Source organism: Tenrec ecaudatus, chromosome 1, assembly GCF_050624435.1.
Source record: "Tenrec ecaudatus isolate mTenEca1 chromosome 1, mTenEca1.hap1, whole genome shotgun sequence".
NCBI classification, from domain to species: Eukaryota; Metazoa; Chordata; class Mammalia; order Afrosoricida; family Tenrecidae; genus Tenrec; species Tenrec ecaudatus.
Window position 1 is genome coordinate 259,511,915 of NC_134530.1, and position 22,219 is coordinate 259,534,133.

A 22,219-nucleotide genomic window follows, 5' to 3' on the forward strand; every position below is an offset into this window, starting at 1 on the left:
CAGAAATTCTTTGTCCTGAATATGTTCTGTAAGTCTGGAATCATTTCAAAATGAATGATTTATCTAAGTATGGCAAAAGGTGTGATTGGAAAGGCTCATCCAAAGACATCAGTAAGTAAATATCGCTTTTCTAAAGAGAAGTATAATTTTTGAGAGAAGAGGTAAAATTAGTTATTGCCACCAGTGTTATTGCATCGTGGTCGTGTGCAGAGCATAGTAGAACTGCTCCCTGGAATTTTCTTTGCTGGAGTCTTTACAGTAGCAGATTGCTAGACCTTATTTCCGGTGTCCTTCTGGGTGGGTTCGAACTGCCAACCCTTTGAAGGTTGCACAGAGAGCTACAAAGCCTACATCCAAACTTCAGGCCACGGAAGGACTGCTGCTGTTGTTGTTAGGTGCCATCGAGTCTGTACAACCCATAGTGGCCCTATGCATAAAAGATCACAACGCTGCACGGTCCTGCAGCATACTTATACTTGGTCATAGGCCTGAGCCCACTGTTGCCGTCACTGGGGCAATCCATCTCCTTGAGAGACTTCCTCTTTTTCGTTGTTCCTCCCCTTGACTGGGGATGATGACAGGGGAGTGGTCTTTCTTGGCAATATGCTCAAGGTATATAAGATGGAGTCTTGTCGTGCTTGTCTCTAAGGAACATTCTGGCCCTCCTTTTCCGAGGCGGATCAGTTTATTTTCTCAGCAGTGCATAATATTGTCAGTATTCTTCACTGGCACCACAATTCAAATGCACCAATTATTCTTCAATCATCCTTATTCAGTGTCCAATTTTCACAAGCAATGGAAACACCATGGTGTGGGTCAGGTGCACCTTAGTCCTCAAAGTATCATCCTTGCTCTTCAATTATCTAAAGAGGTCTTGTGTGGCCGATTTATCTAATACAGCTCATCTTTTGATCTTTTGAATGATCATTGATTATGAATCCAAGCAAAACAAAACTCTGACAATTCCAATCTTTTCTTCATTTATCAATATGTTACCTGCAATCCTTCAGTAATCTTCACCAGCGAGTGTTTCAAGTCCTCCTCGCTTTCAATAAACAAGGTTTTATCATCTGCATATCACAGTTTATTAATATACCTTCTTCCAATCTCGATGGTACGTTCTTCATATAAGCTATTGTCTCTGATGATTCGCTCAGTATACAGATTGAATAAGTATGCTGAGAGGATACAGACATGTCTCACACCTTTCCTGATTCTAAACCATGTGGTCTTTCCGTGTTCTGTTGGCACAACTGTCTCTTGGTACATGTACAAGTTCCAAAGGAGCACAATGAAGTGTCCTGGAATTCCCATGCATCTCAAGGTTATCCATATCTTACTATGGTCACACAGTCAAATGCCTCTGCATAGGCAATAAAACATAAGTAAATATCTTTCTGGTCTTCTCTACTTTGAGTCAAGATCCATCTGACACCAGAAATAATATTCCTTGTTCCATGTCCTCTTCTGACTCTGACCTAACCTTCTGGCAGTTTCTTGCCAGTGTCCTCCTGCAACCATTGTAGGATGGTGGTCATCACATTTTTACTTGAGTGTAATATCAATCATATTGTTCCAGAATTTGAGCATTCTGTTAGGTCACCTTTCTTTGGAACGGGAAAAATATGAATCTCTTCCAGTCTGTTGGCCAAATAGCTGTCTTCCAAATTTCCTGGAATTAATAACCTCACAGTTGTGGAATGGTGAGTCCTTAAGAGTTTAGGTGTCATGAAATTCTTCATTGGGCAATGATTAAATAACTTCTATATAATCCAACTGCTAGGCTGGTTAAAGAGAAACCAGAGTCATCTGGTAATAAAAACATTTCCTAATCCATAAATCATCTCAGTTCAGGAGTAGCAGAGGTAGAGTTGGAGAGAATGACTTGGTTGTGGAATCGCTCAAAAGCATAAGGTACTATCTGTGGTCTTTGAAAAGCTAAAATGCTGAAATGAGGAAGCACAAGGAAAATGCTGCTTTTGCCTCAATGGTTTTCTCACTGAAGTTTGTGCAATGAGTTTAAGGCACTTATTAATGCATCAGGGGAAAAATAAGCTCTCTTCTAAATAATAATAGAATTAAGGTTGTCTCTATCTCGTGATGAAATGATGATTATGTCCTCTTTTAATCACTCTGGAATTAATAAACTAATTGTAACCATTTAAAAAACTAGATTTGTCTCTTTCTCAATACTTGTATATGTGTAATTAAATTCTGAGAATGAAGAAAGAAACTTGCAATTGACTTTTAGCGGAGAAATTGCATTTCCCTATCTCTAAGACGCAAGGAAACGTAGAAGTTCGTGTTCTCAATTCTGCTGAAGTTATGAATCACCACACCTTTGCTAACGGTTACTCACTCTAAGAGCTTTGAGATCCCCCCACTTTGCAAAGTCTTTATAAATATATTCCCCAGATTCCTCCATGTCCCCCAACAACCACTGCGTCATGGAACATTTTTCATTTACTCGTAGTCGAAGGGGCAAGTTCAAGTTCATCTGTACCCATTCATAGATGTCAGCAGTCTTTTCCCATGCCAGTAGGGGACACTCCCTCCTCTCCTCTCCTTTGCCATCCAGACAGATGGGTATGGGTTTCCAGAGCATGGGGCATGTGTCTGAAAGTCACATGCATTGTAGGGGAGATGATGAGACTAATGAAGATGAGTCAACAAAGGTCATTACCACAGTTGAACACGAAAGAGCATGTGTGGTAGCAAGAGTGGGGGCCAGGACTACCTTCTTCCTTTACGTGTGAGAGGGACATCAGCATGACGGATATAGGAGTGTGTAGGCTTGTGGGAGGGGTGTGATTGCATTCTGAAAAATGTATGGGAATGCTGTTAAATGGATCTCAGCCAAATTCTATTTGCTGCTTTCCCATTCTGGTAGGAAGAGACACACCTTCCAAATATAAAGAGGTTCATATAAAGAGAAAAAAAATTCTCTTCCAAACCTGAGGTCGGCCAACCAAAGATAAAACAGAATTTGAAACTCCAACTCAACCCAACCTCTGTCCAGCCTCGCTCTTTAGGAAAACAGATTGCAAAATGGTATTCCCAAGCAAGAAGAGATTCTTCAGTATCATAGAAAAAGGTATCAACGTGACATCTGGGGTGACTAAATTTTAGAACATGAGTTAGACTGTAGGTCTTATAATCACTAATAACTTTCTTATCATACTCCATTGCATTGCCTCTCCTCTGACAGGAACTTTCAGAAATGATAACTTTGAGGAGAAGAAGAAACACAGAGACAAAATCAGTTTTCTGTTTAACCCAAATTAAGCCTAAAAATCTCTTAATATTTAGTTTTTCCTGGTATAAAAGTATGAACTCTATGTACATGAAATATATATATATTTCAAATTTATATGGTTGGTGAACACATAAAATTTAACCATTTAAATCTATTTCTCAAAGTTTAAGAAATAAGAGTGTGAATTCAGGACACCAGCTGCAGGGAAAGCCTTCCTTTCTCAGCACGGGTGGGGAGTGGGAAGGGGGTGAAATGCAGGGGGGTGAAGGGCAAGGGGGGAGGTCCTTGTTCCTTTGTTTCTTCATCATCTTCATGATGTGGCACCACAGCTGTCTTCTCCCATCTAGGCTCCTTAATCTGTTCCTTTTATTTTGTAAGAGATGAATGTAAAACACACTCTGACCTAATCCTGCCTCATTGGCATTATAAAGCAACTCTTTCCCAAATGGAATTATAACCATAGGCAGAGAGGTGAGGATTTATAAAATATACATGGATGGGACACAATTCAATTCATCACTCCTGTAAAATGGCAATTAATATGGTTTAACTCCACATACCCCCACACACTTAACATTTATATGAATATGTATACCTGGTTACCTCAGTAACCAAGAGATCGTGTTCCTAGACTTCTCATAATCAAACTGTTCCTTTTATAATTTAGATCTTATATGCTATTTATTATTAATAATTTACCATGTGTCCTTTCCCTCCACCAGATAATCTAGTTCCAATAGGGGCCTGTGATTTAAAAGCCTCGTATTAGAATTTGGGCCATGTTGGAAAATGACGAGATGATATGAAGGAGGGATGAGTTATCTGATGAGTGATGAACATGTTAAAGGATAATTTCCCCCCCAAAATAAAAATGAACACATATAGAAGATTTATTTCATTAATTAATAAATAAAAGAAGCAGTAATATGCTATGATCAGTCCAAAGAGGAATTCCAAGAACTATAGACAGGGAGAGGATATGAATCACAAGGTAAATGTACAAATTAATATAAAATTATTCTTTTATCGGGCAGTAATTAATTGCATTCCAATGAGGCACAATTAACTTGCATTTATAAGGATAGGGATTATTTACATTTTATCTATTTTCTGCTATTTATAGAGTTGTAAAATGGCTCAAAGGCATGGAAAGTGGTAATAATTTCAGTGTATGAGTGATAGGAGACCCCCCTTCTTTTGTCTGTTCTAAAGTCTTGCTCAATTTTTTATGACAAATGAATTGTTAGCAAGGCAGCCCCAAGATAACCTAGGCTGCATCCGTCTTAGTTGTTGTCACCGTAAAGTGGACAGTTATTCCTCCTCTATCTTCGTTTTACAGAGGTGAATAACTTTAGATAAAAAGATGGACTGTGTCTGTGTGACAATTGGGGATGGGAACGTAGGATATCATCAGAGAGAAGTTTGTTTGGGGTTTTTTTATTAGTCATTTAATTGGGGGCTCTTACAACTCTTATAACAATCCATGCATCAATTATATCAAGCACATTTGAACGGAAGTCTTCGTGCAGTTCTGAGCATGCGGACAAGAGGAGAGAGGTGTGATGACGTACATAGAAAACAATCTGAGAATTAGGACCACCGGCTGTTGCTAACAGCTGTACCATGCTTTATCTGTAATTTCAGAAAGGAAAAATCAAGAACAAGGAACAAAGTACTGCACATGAGTCTTCCCAGGAGAGAAAGGGTAAACACAGAGAATTGAGGAGGGATATTCTTTTATTCTATTCATGATCTCATTCAGCCCTTATAGTGACCCCGAGCAAAGATGATTGTGTTCATTTGGAGAGAAGGAAATAAAGATTCTGGGCATTGGAGATGTCACGGAGAGGAAGCAGCACCGTCAAATTTGCCTACAGCCCTTCTGGCTCTGGTGAGGGCAACTGATTTATCGTACACAGAGAGCCGTGTTCGGGGTCCACACTAATCTTAGAGGCATACCTAAGAGGCTTATCGTATTATTTTTTATCAGAAAAAATAAATATATTAACAATGTATATAAAATAATAAATCGGGCCTGGGTTATATTGTTTGTAATTCTTAGGTCCCATCAAGTTGGCTCCAACTTATAGTGATACCAGTTACAACAGATAGAAACACTGCTGGGTTCTACAACACCTTCATCCAATTTTATGCATAGTTTGTTATCATGCACTCTGTCTAATGTCTTTCCATAAGCAATAAAACACATCTTTCTGATATTCTCTGCTTTCAGCCAAGGTCCATCTAACATCAGCAATGATAATCCCTCCTGCCATCCCTCCTCTGAATGTGATTTGAATTTTTAGTATCTCCCATTTGATGTACTACTGCAACCCTTGTTGAATGGCCTTCAGTATAATTTCACTTGCATGTGTCCTTCTTCCAAGATAAATTTGTTTCTTTTGGCCGTGCATGAAACTTTCTATGGTCTTCCCTAGCACCATATATCAAATGCATTGAATTCTACCTACTTCGTTCATTGTCCAACTTTCACATGCATAGGAGACCATTGAAAATACCATGCCTTGGGTCAGGAACACCTTAATTCTTTTTTAACAACAGATTTATTGGCATAGAATTCACATACCATACAATTCAATAGTACAACCACATAAAGAAGAGTTGTATGATCCTCACAACAATCAGTTTTAGAAAATTTTCTTCATTCTTGTGGTCATTGTCATTACTCCCCCATGTCCCCCCAACCTCCCCTGCAATACCCGCAGGGAACCATTAATCCAATTACCGTGTCTATAGATTCACCTATGCTGGATTTCATGTACACAAAGACAGTTAAGAACAAACACAAACCCAGCAAGAACAACAAAGCGAAACAGATAAACCTCAATAAAAAATAAAGGAGACAATATTAAAAACTAGAACATATCCAAATGGTTTATAGGTGGATAAAATGATGGGATGCTAAAATTTAATTTAACTACATGTGCAGCAATCCACTTTCCAATACATTCTACATGTTGGCAAGGCTATTCGTGTTCCTAATCCATGGTCAGAGGGGACTCACCATGGACCCATTCCATGTGTATTTCACTTCAGTTTAAAAAAATGGGTGAAACACACTTTATTTCTTAATGTAACATTGTTTGTCTTCAATACTATAAAGAGGTCTTGTTCAGCAGATTTGGCCAATGTAGCATGTTTGATTTTTGACCACTGCTTTCATGTGTGTTGGTTATGAATCCAAACAAGATGGAATCTTGGACAGCTTCAATGTGTTCTCCATTTATCATGCTGCCATCTATTGGATTGGTTGTGAGAATTTTGGTTTTCTTTCCAATTTGAGTTGAAATCCATACTGATGGCTGCAGTCTTTGATTTTCTTTCAGCAAGTATTCCTGGCTTTCAGCAAGCAAGGATCTGTCATCTGCATATAACAGACAGTTAACAAGCCTTCCTCAAAGCTTGATGTCACATTCTCCTTTCTATAGTCTAGCTTCTCAGATGACTTGCTCAGTCTACAGATCGAATAAATATGGCTAAAAGATACAACACACACACACACACACACACACTTCCTGATTTTAAGACAAGCATTATTCCCATGCTTGTTTGAATGACTGCCTCATGTTCCATGAGTGCAATGAGTTCTTCTGAAACTCCTATTCTTCATAGTGTCATATATAGTAGTTTGTTATTATCCACACTGTCAAATGTCTCTGCATAGTCAAGGAAAGACAAGTAAACATTTTTCTGATGTTCTCTGCTTTCAGCCAAGGTCCATCTAACATCTGCAATCCCTGCTGACCTGCCATGATCTCCTCTGACTTGGAGTTCTCGCAACCCCATTTGATGTACTACTGCAACTCTTGTTGAATGACCATCAGTGAAATATGCTTGCATGTAATGTTAATAATATTGCTGGATAATTTCTGCACCTTTCTTTGAAATGGGCATAAATGTGAATCTCTTGCAATGGAATGACAAAGGAGCTGTCTTTCAAATTCCTTGCCATAAATGAGTGAATGCTTCTCGTACTTTCAGCAGCTTGTTGAAACATTCCAGTAGATATTCTGTCAGTTGCTGGTGTATTGCTTTCCCTTAATGCCCAACTTATGTTTGGACTTCTTCCGTAAGTATTATCAATTCTTGATCATATGGTTTCTCTCGAAATGATTATCTTAACTAATTCTGGTTGATACAGTGACTCAGTGTATTTCTTCCATTTTCCTTTAAGGCTTCTTGCATTGGTCAATATTTTGTCCATGGAATCCTTCAATATTTCAACTCCAGGCTTGAATTCTTTTAGTTTGATATATGTTGAGTATGGTCTTCCTTTTTGGTTTTCTAATTTCTGATGTTTGCATATTTCATTATAATACTTTGTCTTTTCAGTATGACCTTTGAAAAAATTTTCAGGTCTTTTATTGTATCACTTCTAACATTTGCAAGTTTCAGTCTCTTACATTCATTTGATCTTTCCGTTTACTTGTATCTTTTAAATAACCTTTTGTATTCTTCGTGTATGATGTTTTTGATGACTTCCCACAGCTCACCAAGGCCTCTGTCAATAGAGTCCAATGCATCATATGCATCCCTAAGACATTCTAGAAAGTGAGGTGGGAAATCGTCATGGTTGTATTCGGATCTTGCAGACTGGTTTTAATTTTCTACTTCAACCTGAACTTACATATGAGCAAATGATCTGTTCTACAGTAAGTTTCTGGCCTCATTTTGGCTGCTGACATTGAGCTTCTCCATCTTTAGACAAATGTAGTCAATTTGATGCCTGTTTATTTCATCTGCAGACTTGTAGTTGCTGTTTATGTTGTTGAAGGAAAAGACATTTGCAATGAAGACATCATAGGTCTTGAAAAATGCTATCATGCAACCTCCAGCTTCGTGTCTATCACCGAGGCCACATTTTCCAACTACTGTTTCTTCCTTTTTCTTTCCAACTTTTGCATTCCATTTGCCAGTAATAGTCAATGCATTAATTGGTAATTAATGCATTGCACGTTTGATCCATTTCAGACTGAAGGAGTTGGTAGAATCCTTCAGTTTCTTCATCACTAACTTTAATGGTTGGTACATGAATCTAAATAAAAGTTAAATAAACGATTTTCTTGTATTTGTATAATTATTAACCTATTCCAGGCAACATTGAATTGCAACAAATTTCTTGAAACGTTCTTTTTGACAATGAATGTGATGCTATTCCTCTTGAGCTTTTCATTTCTGGAATAGTAAACCATTTTATTATCTTATTGAAAATGGCCACTAACAGTCCATTTCAGCTCACCGATGCCTATGATATTGATCTTTATGCATTCATTTTATTTTTGATGACTTCCAATTCCATAGATTTATACTTTGTACATTATATGTTCCAACTATTAGCAGATGCTTATAGCTATTTTTTTTCTCATTTTGAGTCATGCCACATCAAAATGTGTAGGTCCCCAAAGCTTATTCCATCCATGTCAGTATGGTCAATTCTTCTGGCGTTGTATTTTAAATGCCTTCCAACCTGAAGATCTCGTCTTCAGACACTATGTCTGACAATGTTTTGCTGAAGATCTGTTACAGCCTGTTTATCTTCTGTAATCCTTCTGATATTTGAATTATTGGGGCCACAGCATTTAGCTTCACCGCAACGTGCAAGCTCCAACATTACAACAAATGGACAGACAATGGTGGAATCTGAGTTGTATTTTTCATTATATAAATTAAATATAATATTTTAGAAATAATATTTTAATGGTTTTTGGTAAACATCTACATAGCCATTCAGGTTATCATTTGACAATTTCCTCCACACAAATTGTTGAGTGACATTGGTTTCATTTTTCACAATATACCTACATGCTCATTCTGTTCCTACTGGTTGTTCCATTTTCAGTAATATAGTTTCGCTGTCCCCTTCCTTTTTATCTTTGCTTTAGGATAAATGTTCACTATTTGGTCTTCTACAGGTGATTCCTTTTTCTTTTTATTTCCAGAAGTAATTTTTTTTAAGGAGCAAAGTACTAGTGGGTGAACTAGTTCACAGTCCACCATTTCAGGAGGTGACATAGGAGCAAGAATCAATGATACTGAAGGAAGCAGCCCAAGTTTCACTGAGTGAACTAGCCCAAAACAAAGCTCCAGGAATTGACACCATACCCACTGAAGTATTTCAGAAAGCTGAAGAAGCACTGGAAGCACTCATTTGTCTATGCCAGGAAATTTGGAAAACTGCTCCCTGGCTAACTAACTGGAAGAGATCCATATATGTGCCCATTCCAAAGAAAGATGACCCAACAGAATGCTCAAACTATTGAACAATATCATTCATATTGCATACAAGTAAAATTTTGCTTAAGATTGTCCAACAAGGGCTGCAGCAGTACGTTGGTAGGGAACTGCCAGGAGTTCAGTTCAAATTCCAAAGAGGTTATGGAACAAGCATTGCTGGGGTCAGATAGATCTTGGCTGAAAGCAGAGAAGTCCAAAAAGATGTTTCTGTGTGTTTTATTGACCATGCAAAGGCGGTCAACTGTGTGGGTCAGAATAAACCATGGACAGCCTGGAGAAGGACAGGAATTCCAGAGCACTTCATGTGCTCATTTAGAATTTGTGCGTGGATCGAGGCATTTGTGCAAACAAAACAAGAGAACACTACAGCGTTTAAATCAGGCAAGGTGTGCATCATGGTGTATCCGCCCACCACACTTGTTCAATTGATATGCTGAGCAGATAATCAGAGAAGCTATATTATATGAAGAAGAGTGTGGCATCAGAATTGGAGGAAGGTTTATTAACAACCTGCGCCATGGAGATGGCCCAACCTTGCTTGCTGAAAATGAAGAGGACTTGAAGTACTGCTGATGAAGGTCAAGGATTATAGCCGTCAGTATGGAGTACAGCTCAATGTAAGGAAGAACAAAGCCCTCACAAATGGATCAATATGGCAGCAGCAGTCAAGAGGTCAAAAGACAAGCTGCATTAGGCACATATGCTGTACAAGACCTCTTTAGCGCCCTGAAGAGCATGGATGCTATTTTGAGGACCAAGGGATACTTGACTCCAGCCATGGAGTTGATGGCCTCATATGCATATGAAAATTGAACATTGAGTAATGAAGACCGGAGAAGAGTAGATGGACTTGAATTGTGGTGCTGGTGAAGAGTATGGAATGAACCATGGACTGCCAAAAGGACAAACTGCTTTGTCTTCCTTCTTCGGAAGACCAGAGTGCTCCTTAGAGGCAAGGATGACAAGATTTCATCTCACGTACTTTGGACATATTGTCAGATCAAGTGGAGGGGTGATGAAAGAGAGGAATGCCCTCCAAGAGCTGGATTGGCACAGTGGCTGCTTGGGTGGGCTCGGGCACAGGCACAATTGTGAGAGTAGTGCCGGACCGTGCAGTGTTTCATTCTGTTGTGCACAGGGACGCCACGGGTTGGAGCAGACTCGATGGCACCCGACAATAGCAACATCATAGACAAAGAGAACACATTGTAGACCCTTTGGGGGGGAAAAGGTAAACCGCCTATAATCCAGGGATTCTAATATTGATAAAGTTTTTTTAATAAAAAAACAATGTTTTAAATATTATTTTGTATTAGGCACTTACCAATATAACATTGATATTTTTACTATGGTTACTTATTCATCGATAAAAATTTGTAATAACCACAAATCTCTCATTGTAATAAAGTTATTTTTTAATCTGACACAAGAGCGGTAGAGTCCTTCCTCTGTGCTTCCTTTCGTCTCTCCCCAGATCTCTCTTCCTGCAATCTAATATCCTCCCAGATGATGATCCCAATTTGCTACATATACTCTCTCCGGGCCACCATCACCATTCTCAATAAAACACCCTGGGCAAAAAAAAAAAGATGAATGCATTTTCCCAAGAAGTTAGCGGCTTTTTCCCAGTGAGTATTGCACACAGTAAAGCCTTTTTCTGTGTTTCCGCTTTTCCAGAAACTTCTATTGGGTGGGGCACCAGGGCCCTCAGAGTCAGCCTTTGTGGTTCAGTACTCAGATCTCCATTTCTCTGTTGTTTGTCTTGTAGAAAGTAGCCTACTTTGAGCCTTAATTTCCTCATTAGAAACGGAAGCAAGAAGCAATGTTCTCTTGGGGAAAAGAGTGAACTCTGAAATTGAGCCGGCGCTTGCAAACCACCCTGTACAGCACAAAGCAGTTCTTCTGAGGGTATTGTCCTTATTCCTGAGGAGTGTTTTCCAACTCATGTGTATTCTTTGTCCTGGTCGCCTAGTGGGTTATGCATTGAGCAGTGCCAGCAGTTTGACTCACCAGGAGCTATGCAGATGAGGCTGTCTGCTCCCATAGAGAGAAGAAGTCTTGGAAATCCAAAGGGACAGTTCTATTCTACGCTACAGGGTAGCCATGAGCCAGAATCAAAACACTGGTAGGGAGTTAGGGAGCAAACCATGTTTGCAGTTCAAAATGGAGTTACGGTTATTCTATATGAAATGTTTGCTTTGAGTAAGACTCCCTGCAAAACTGCTCAGGTTCACAAAAGGAAGAAACGCCTCCTGAATCTCCTGCCTGTTTCCTTCTTCCCACCAGGTCTCTGCTAAAGGCATGTGATTGGTCCCTGCCTGGCAGGCCTCCATCAGTCATCTGGGACATGTCAGACAGCATGGAATAAGGAAGAGCACGAATTTCTGAAACCCGAAAACCTATGATTCTATTCCTGGCTGAGTCACACTCTGAGCTGTGTGGCCTATGGCATATTTTCTAGCTTTTTGAGCCTCAGCATCAGCATCATTAACTGGGGCTAATGAGCCTTCCTCCTTGTTGTGTTGGATTAGAACAACAGCCCTGCAGTATCTGACACATAGTAGGTGCTCCATAAATGGTAGCTCTTATCACTATCGTGAGAGCATTGGTGGTTCCACGGAGACCCAGGTTCAACTCCCAGCTCGTGCACTTCAATCACAGCTACCGCTCACCTGTCAGTGCATGCTTGTGCGGGGCTCTGGTGCTGAATGGGTTCCAGCAGAGCTTTCAGACTAAGATGGATCAGGAACAAAGGCCTGGCCATATACTTCAGAAAATCAGCTAATGAAACCAATGGAGCACAATGGTACCCGTTGGCATTTCTGAAAACATTATCACAAGGCATCACGGAACCACATATTGTTGACAAAAACTGCAAGGGAATCATGGGTCCCAAACACCCATGTGGCAGACCCAACTCCTTCCACTTAAAAGATTTCCTACCTATGCTGTAGCATCAGTGTTGAGTGTTTTCAGTCTACCTTGTATCCAGTGATAACTAAGTGACACAGTACTGAACGGTGGAGTGCATGACCTTCCCTCTCCTTATCTTGATTGCGAATGCCATCCATGCCCAAGGCTGCCTCAGTTTTCCTGCCACCAAGAGGGAAAGATGAGGAGGGCCATAGAAACACAGATGCTGACAGTATTGCACCAGCAGTTGCACTTCCACCCTCTACACTTTATTTATTTTTTTCCCCCGCACCCAGGGCTGGATCGGGGGAGGTCTGTGTGGCTTCTCCTTGGGGATGTCTTGCAGGAAGTGAGCTTTGCCAGCTGAAGCAGGGACCTGGCTAAGGCAGCTGCACCCTGGTCCGACCATAACAGACCCGAGACCCGAGAACTCCCCTTTACACTTTATTATGTCATTTTCAAAACACCTTTATGCTTAAGTGACTATTCAGCATGCTTCCTGTTACAACTGAAAGCATTCCTGATTGCTTTCAGTTCTTCAGAAACACGTGGTGAGATTTTTCAGAACTCAGAGAAAACATCTTTAATGCTTTCATATGGAAACAAATGAGAGTTAATTTTTTTGGCCCGGGCATGTAATATCTAGGATTCCCCTGTCCAGTTGCATCTACATTTGTTGTTGCATACTCTCAATTGTCTCCACAGCACTTCTTCTAAGTATTGCAGTATAAATAATATTAGCCTAACTAATCCAAGAGAAACAGCACCAAGTTGAAGATAATTTGTAATTTAATTAAGACAGTCTATGTATCTTTTGCAATAAAAATAATAGATTAGTTGTCATTTGTTACCATGGATGTTTATATAATTATTTAATTGGTTGCAACTTGCTGAAGTGGTTATCCTTTCATGTAATATCATGTTAATGGGTAGAACTACCAACCAATGGAATTCAATTTTGTCACCCATAGTCAAGGGCATAGAAGACAAAATTCTGTCTGTAACCATAAAATGTCTCGTGGGACTTTTATCCAGGAATCTCTGTGTTTATAAATTAGAAAATCTCAACTTTTGAAAGTAGTGTTACATATAAACAGATACTAGAATTATAGAAGTTATGAGAAAAGATGGGTGATTTAACAAACTACATTAAAGAAGAAATTCAGGATAATTAGATTAAATAAAGGAAAACACTGATACATTTTAACACCCCTAAGCTCTTAGAATAATAATAATAATAAATCCTCCAAGTCAAAAGGGAAGCAATACACTGAGTAAACTTTTGTAATGCACACGATAGATCACAAGGCTCTTTCCTGAAAACACCAAGAACCCTGTGACCTTCGTAAGGAAAAGAGAAGCAAGTATACTGAAAAATATCAGAGTAGCCACAGCCAGGTTTCTGGGTGACCCAAATGGTGTGTCTTCACATACCAATGGGGAAAATGAACTGCTCTGGTCCACACAGAGACGCGGTGTAAGGAAAACTTGGCGAGCTGCTGTCCTAAAGACGTCGGCTAAGACAGTCTTATGCAGCTGAGCTCTCATTTGGAGCACATGGGCACCGTGAACTGCAGCCACTGGGATAGCAACGGGTTTGGTGGTTACCACGACAATAGTTATGTGAATGGCCATCAAAGATGGGACAGATCTCTTGAGAACCTTCAAGTGAAAGTAATAGTGACGTGCCAATCTATGTAACATTGGCAGCAAACCAGGCTTGGGAAGACCTAGTACTGGTGAGGATTGCCGGGTAGTATTCTGTGGTGTTGGTCGGAGGGTAATTTGTACAACCGTTTTAGTGGACAATAAGCTAATTCCTGTCAAAATATAAGCTACACCTATTTTTACCCAGGCACTTTACCCTATATTGTTGTTGTTGTTGTCAGATGCCATCAAGTTGATTCTGACCCGCTGTCACCGTATGTACGACAGACAAAACACCGCCTGCTCTGCGCCACCTCACAATTGCTCCTGTGCCGGAGCCCACTGTTGCAGCCCCATGTCCATCGTCTCCTTGAGGGCCTTCCTTGCCTTCGGTGTCCTCCACTGTACCAAGTCTGATGTCCTTCTCTCTCCTGGCAGCGTGTCCAAAGTATAGAAGAAGAAGTCTTGTCCTCGGTGTCTCTAAGGAGCACTGTGGCCATACTTCTTCCAAGATGATCAGTTTGTCCTTTTAGCAGTCCATGGTAGTCCCCATATTCTTTTACCCTATAGACCCGTGTTTTCAGGCACATTGACATATATAAATCTGAGGATAGTCATTGTAGCATTATTTGAAAGGCCAAAAATTAATAAAACAACCAAAAGAAGAGTCTTGAAAGTCTATAAATTGAGGAGTGCATAAATTAAGGAATATACACACAGTGGAATATTTTGCAATTAATAAACAGAACGAGATAGATCTAAATGTACCGATTTGGAAAACTCTGCCAGTCATATAATGAAGTGAAAAAAGCAAGATTCAGAACCGTGTACAAGTACATGAAAGTATATGGGAGGAACTTCCAAAAGTCAGTGGAAATATTCTATACATTTTTTATTTAAAATTTCCACAGACTTGATATTCTACATTGGTGTAAGAGGGGAGCTTGTTGGGAAGTCTGAGTTGTCCTGCCCTTGTCAGCTTGTGACTCCCAGGTGTCGCTGGCTGGGAGGTAGAGGTGGTCCTGCGAGGCTGTGAAAAGTCCACTGGTTTCAGTTCACATGAACTTGAAGCACACTTTACTAAAGGGTCAGCCAGCCTCTGTTAAGAGACCAGTTAGAAGGGTTTCAATATGACTTTGAGGGACATCTAAAGCTGAAGCACAAAGCCAAACCACACACAGCAAGGTGAGTTTCATTGTCAAAACCATTGAAACTGGGAGAGGCAAGAATCTGTCCACACATGACAGCCCACTGCCTGGCTGAGCTCCTGTCCACTTGTGGGGGACATGGGGAAGGGGACAATTCTTCTCTTAGGTGCTTGGTTTCTAGGTGGAACTTCTGATGTCATCTTCTGTCCTGATCATCTTCCCAATGCACAAGCCTTAGTAAGAACACTCCTCACTCTGGGATTTCCAGAACATGGTCACAGACAGTTCATGGGCACTGCCCAAGAGTCTAGAGGGTATGACAGGACCTTGGGTTTTGGGAAATAACTCCTTTGGGAAAAAAATTATGTTTGCAGAAGTTGTTATTCAATTATGTCTTGGTCCGCCCAATGAAAGTGCTTACCTTCATTCTAAAAATGTGAGGAGCACCCCCCTCACACCCGGGGGGTGGAGGGAGGAAGTGTGTGACAAGTCACACCAAATAGAAAGGCACTGGCTGGCTTTATTCTGACCCAAAGAGCAAGATGAGTAAAAAGATTTTATTTCTATTTATATAACTTTTTATCGCGAGTGAATCTGAGCGCAAATTTGCAGAGCAACTTGTTTTTCCATTCAACGATTCGTACACATTTTGTTTTGTGACACTGACTGCTGTTTCTGCAATGTAATGGCACCCTTCGCGTTTTCTCCCTGTTTATAGTTTCCATCTGTCCTTCTGTGTCCAGTCCTGCCTGCTGAGCTTTACCTCTTGGTTGGTAAGTATTTTTTTGGTGTAGGTCTTATGCAAGCCAGCTCATTACTTTCTTGCCTGATTGACTTCTACTGAGGAATCAGAGCTCATTCTTACCGGTTGCCTTTTCATGTGACATTACATTTCCCCTGCCCTTTCCCCACCCCCCGGTAGCTCTCAAGGTTCTTTCTTTATCTGATTTCAATTTTGCTGTATTTTAGTAACTTTCTTTGGGGATCTGTCCTGTATGGAATGTGTTGAGCTAGTTGGTTGGATATCTTTTTGGTTTCCGTCTTAGAGATGTTTTCTGAGAACAGGTCTTCACCCATTATGTCTGTGTTCTCTCCCTCTGAGTGTTCCTTTTGCTTCGGCTCCTCCTACTCTGGAATTCTGATTGCAGACAAATTGTTCTTTTTAATGGTGCCTCACATAGTTATTAGATTTTCCTCACTTTTTCTGATACAAATTACTTTCAAGCAATTTGTCTTCTAAAATTCGTTGAGTTGTTCTTTGTGTCGGTCTGAGTAGACTAGAGAAACAAATCCAGGGAGACTCTCGTATGTGTCTAGGAGAGCGCTTTATATACATTAGCAATTCAATATTGAGAAAGCATCCCAGCCCAGTCCAGATCAAGTCCTCAAGTCCGGTATCAGCCCATATGCCTGATACCAATCTATAAGTTCCTCTTCAGACTCACAAAACACATGCAGTGATGCCGAATGTAGGAAGATCACAGGCCAATGGGTGGTTAGTCTTCTGGATCCAGTGGCATTGTAAGTATCTCAGCACTGGCAGGGGTCTCCATGTGGCTCCTCCGGCTCCAGAGGTCTGGCTCTATCAGCCTCTCTCCATGTGTCTTCTCCACAGGGAGTGAGCATGTGTCCCGCTTCCAGTGAGCTATTTATCTCCTTAGCGCCTCCAAATGAGGTCATCAAGCTACTACCTGATTGACAGGCTGGACTCCACCCCTTCACTCTGAATCCTCAAATTGACACCAGATTATGTAACTACCACATTCTTCAAGTAATTTAATTGTACTCTTTTATTCTGCCAATGTGTTATCTAGCTCTGAAATTTTAGTGTTAATCTTCTGGATTTCTAATTTCTATTTCATTTCTGTCTGTTTATTTTATCATTCTGCTCTTGTATTATCATTACTTTTTTAATTGTCCTAGAACATCGTCTGGGTCCTCCTTTGCTTGTGGTTTTCTTGTGGTCGTGTTGTTTTTAGGTGCTGCCAAGTCAGTTCTGACTCATAACCATCTTGGAAGGTTCTATATGACTATCATTTGATTTCTTCATCAAGTAGTTATATTACCTGCCCTTTCTCAAGGAAATTTCTTATTCTTTATTTTGGTCACTTGCTTCTCTTGCTTCATTACTTGATTAGAAGTTGGCTATTGCATCCAAGATATTTTCGACATTTTGTCTGGTTATGTCTTTTGTTTTTACACCCTGATTTTTTTGTTTTAATTTGCTTTGTTTAAAGTCTGGGTGGGGGTAGGCATGCTACCTAGATTGGCAGCGCAGGGTCACTCTGCTCCTGTCTCCAGGTGTGGGGAATAACTGGTGGAAGTTTGGGCACAGGCCCCTGCTTGCTGCTCATGAAGAGCAGCTGAGGCAGAGTGGGCCGGTGTTGTCATTGCAGGAAGTGGCATTTGCCTGTTGGGTAGGGAGTAAGGTAGTAGGTATGACTGACTAGTGGGAAAACAATGTGCTAATCCCATTAAATGGTACACTCAAGCTCACTGCCATTGAATCAATACTGACTCATAACAATCCTATAAGACAGGGTCAAACTGCCCTGTGAGTTTCCTAGAGTAATTCTCCATGAAATTCGAAAGCCCCATGGCCTTTGGAGAAGCTAGTGGGTTTGAACTACTTACCTCTCAGGCCACAGCCCAACACGTAACCACTACATCACCAGGGCTTCTATCAAATGGTGTAGAATTAAAAAAAGGAAAGGAAGGGTAAAAAATAGGTAAAAGTAAAAGAAGAAAAGGAAAAGGGAAAAATAAGAAAAAGTGAGGGAAATTCAAAAAGGTATTGCAGCAACACTGTCTGATATATGATCCACAGGAACATGTGCCCAAGATCTTGGTGTGTGGTCTGCATGTGCATTCACTTCTTCTTTTTTTTTTATTGAATCATACAACTCTTATCACAATCCATACATCCATCGATTGTGTCAAGCACATTTGTACATTTGTTGCCATCATCATTTTCAAAACATATGCTTTCTGCTTGAACCCTTGGTATAAACTCCTCATTTTTTTCTCTCCCTCCCTGCTCCCTCTCCTTCATGAACCCATGATAATTTATAAATTATTGTTATTTTTAAAATATCTTACACTGTCTCCCTTTACTCACTTGTCTGTTGTCCACCCCCCAGGGAGGAGGTTACATGTAGATCCTTGTGATTTGTTCCTCCTTTCCATCCCACCCTCCCTGCACCCTCCCGGTATCGCCACTCCCACCACTGGTCTTGAAGGGATCATCTGTCCTGGATTCCCTGTGTTTCCAGTTCCTATCTGTATCAGTGTACATCCTCTGGTCTAGCCAGAGTTGGAAGGTAGAATTGGGATCATGATAATGGGGGGACAGGAAGCATTTAGGAACTAGGGGAAAGCTGTATGTTTCATCATTGCTACATCACACCCTGGCTGGCTCATCTCCTCTTCTCCCCACCTTCTGTAAGGGGATGTCCACTTGCCCACAGATATGTCTTGTGAAGGTCGAGGTCACAGGCTTGAGTCGTGAGTTCCTTGAGGTTGCAATCTGTTATAATCCTACAGGTGCCACAGGCATGCCTCAATCTGCTTCAGAATTGGTGTAGTGGGTGTTGTCTGGTAAAGGGAGGCAGCCTGAATGAACCAGGTGGGGGGTGGAGTGACAGAGGTGACGTCCCTAGCCACCAAGTTGGCAGGGCTAGGGCAGTTCCCCCCCTGGAGCCCCAATGAGGAAAAGCAGGAGAAAGTAGGCCTGGTGTATATCTGAGTGGGAGCAGCCAATTATCCTGCTCTGACCCAGATTTAATTTGTGTGTGTAGTGGGGGTGGGGGAAGGTGTCCGCAGGGGCCTGGGGTGGGAGTGGTGAGCAGAAGAAGCACCAGGGCGCCAGCATCACGCTCTCGCGTCACCACCACAGTCTTCCCCTTCAAGTGGATCCTTCAATGAACCGACCAGGCTCTCTGCTCCTGACTAGTCATGTCCTCCTCCAATGGCTCCTCCTCTCTCTGCAGGATTCTCACCCACTTTGCTGCATGTCCCCCTAAGATCCAGCTTGTATTCAACTCTACTTTCATACATCCTCTCACTCAGGATCTATTCCTGCGATGTCTCTGTTCTAAGAGGGATTCTATGAAGTTGGCTTTTCTTTGCCTGTGTGTATTGCCTTCTGTGTCTTAAGCTGGCTGGATGTGGGGTGGATACCACTTTCTCTGTCCTCCATCACTATTTTCATTCTGTTTCCATTTCCAATCCATATTTAATCCAATTATTTATCCTTTTATTTGACGCTCAGAGTACCAAGAATATCATCTGTATCTATTTCACTTTAAGATTAAAAAAAAAATCTCCCTATTGTAGAGGAATTGGCTGGATGTGTCACCAGAATACTATCTTCTCTCAGACCATCTGTTATGCCAACAGAATTTAATTTTTTGTACAAAAAACTCGCTCACTTAAAAAAATTGAAAAACTATATATAGTAAGCTATGATGGTAAACAAACATGAATTTTACATATGGTTTGGCTGGCCTTTTATAAAGCACATTCAATTTTAATTTATTTTTAATGGGGAAAGATCATTTTATTAATATCTTGTATGTGGTCTCTGAAGGGAGACACTGTTGTTGCTGCCACACCTTATCCCAGGATATGGTCTTACCATCAGCACACACACGCTCTTCTGACTCAAATGAAACGTCCAGAGAAAGTGAACACAGGCCAATATCATACCACCTCCCATTTATTGAGCACCTGGAGGGGAAAGATAGTACGTTTTTCTATCAGAGTCCGACAGTGAACTTGCTAGGAGATATGATTCCTGCTGTGTAGGGTACTACCCATTGGGACTAAAGCTGACAGTAGAGTTCACAAAGAAGTCCCGGATGTGACCCTGGAAGCTCAAGTGGGTGCAGTGCCTCAAGGCAGTCACATCTCCTCTCCAGCCTGGGCAGGTGAGGCGCATGGAGGGAGCTGAGGTGCTTTCCCTACTTGCTCCCTTATCCTCTCTAGACGTCTTCCCAATGGCCCTTTCCTGCCCTGCTGGAGGCGAGTGAGATGAGCGGGTCAGTGTTCCTTTGGGATGATAAGTTCACGTCTGAAGGGCCAAGAAGGACAGAAGGCAAAAGGACGGGGTGCCTTTGAGATACTAGGATGCTTTAAGGCGCCCATAGTGACACAATAGGACTGAGCAGAACCGTCCCTATGGATTTCTGAGCATGGAACTCTTTATGGGAATAGGACACCTCATTCTCCCACAGAGCAGCTGGTGGTTTCAAAGTGCAGCTCAACTTGTAATCTGCTTGGACTGCAAGCTGACTCAATGGCAATGAAAGAGGGAGTTTAGGAGCGCTCGTGGTGGTGTGGGGTAGACATTGGGCCACAGGCAGCAATGGAGATGTTCAAACCCACCACCGCTTCCGTGGCAGAATGACAGATTTGTCTACTCCGGCAAAGATGTATATTCTTGGAAGCCCTGTGCAGGGACACTGGGTTGCAATCAGCTCCATGGCAGTGGGTTTGGTTTGGCACCCAAGGTGCAGCATTAGAGTGGCCCCACTGGCTGGATAGGATGCTGTGGGCAGGAGCAGTCCCTCAGAAAGCGAGGGCTTACATGTGGGGTAAGGGTGCATAGCCGTGAGGCGACTGGGTTTCATGTCCCAGCCAGATTGGTGAGTAATTACGCTGACAAACGGAAGGAGAAGTGCAGAGCTTACGTATGCTGGGTAAGGTATATGCGCGTAGATAAAACTGGATCGGAAGTTCGCTTCTGCCACCCTCCCCTATGACCACTCTCCTATATCTACTTCTGCTTCCTTTCTTAATCTCTTAAATGGAACCTGGAACACCTCTCTTATAGAATAGAGGGGAAACTTGACCATAAGATAAAATCATATAATTGACTGCACACCTCCATGATAGGATTGCTGAAGACAAATGGGTGCATAAGCAAATGTGGGAAAGCTGATGGTGCCTGGCTATCAAAAGAGATAGTGTCTGGGGTCTTAAAGGCTTGAAGGTGAACAAGCGGCCATCTAGCTCAGAAGCAAAAAAGCCCACATGGAAGAAGCACACCGGCCAGTGCGATCACGAGGTGCCAAGGGACCAGGTATAAGGCATCATGCAAAAAAAAAAGATATATGTGTATGTATGTGTGTGTATATACATATATATATATATATATATACCATATTAAATGAAGGGGGAAGTGCAGAGTGGAGACCCAAGGCCCAAGTGTCGGTCAATGGAGATCCCCTCATAGAGGGGTTTAGGAGAGGAGATGGGTTAATTAGGGTGCGAGGTAGTACCAGTGAAGACCACAGCTTTCCCCCAGATCCTGGATGCTTCCTCCCCCCAACTATCATGATCTGAATTCTACCTTGCAGGGCTGGATAGAGCAGAGGCTGTACACTGGTACATATGAGGGCTGGAGGCACAGGGAATCCAGGGTGGATGATCCCTTCAGGACCAAGGGTGTGAGGGGTGATGCTTGGAGAGTGGAGGGTGAGTGGGTTGGAAAGGGGGAACTGATTACAAGGATCCACATGTGACCTCTTCCCTGGGAGAGGGACAGCAGAGAAGGGGGGGAAGGGAGACTCCGGATAGGGCAAGATATGACAAAATAACGATGTATAAATTACCAAGGGCACATGAGGGAGGGGGGAGAGGGGAGGGAGGGGAAAAAAAAAGAGGACCTGATGCAAAGGGCTTAAGTGGAGAGCAAATGCTTTGAGAATGATTGAGGCAGGGAATGTGCAGATGTGCTTTATATAATTGATGTATGTATATGTATGGATTGTGATAAGAGTTGTATGAGTCCCTAATAAAATGTAAAAAAAGAAAAGAGGAGAAAAAAAAAGAAAATGATTATGGCAAAGAATGTACAGATGTGCTTTATACAATTGATGTATGTATATGTATGGACTGTGATAAGAGTTGTATGAGCCCCTAATAAATTGTTAAAAAAGATATGCTAAGTACCTCCATTGTGCTCAGCATAAAACAGCCTACCATAAATAGTGTTGTT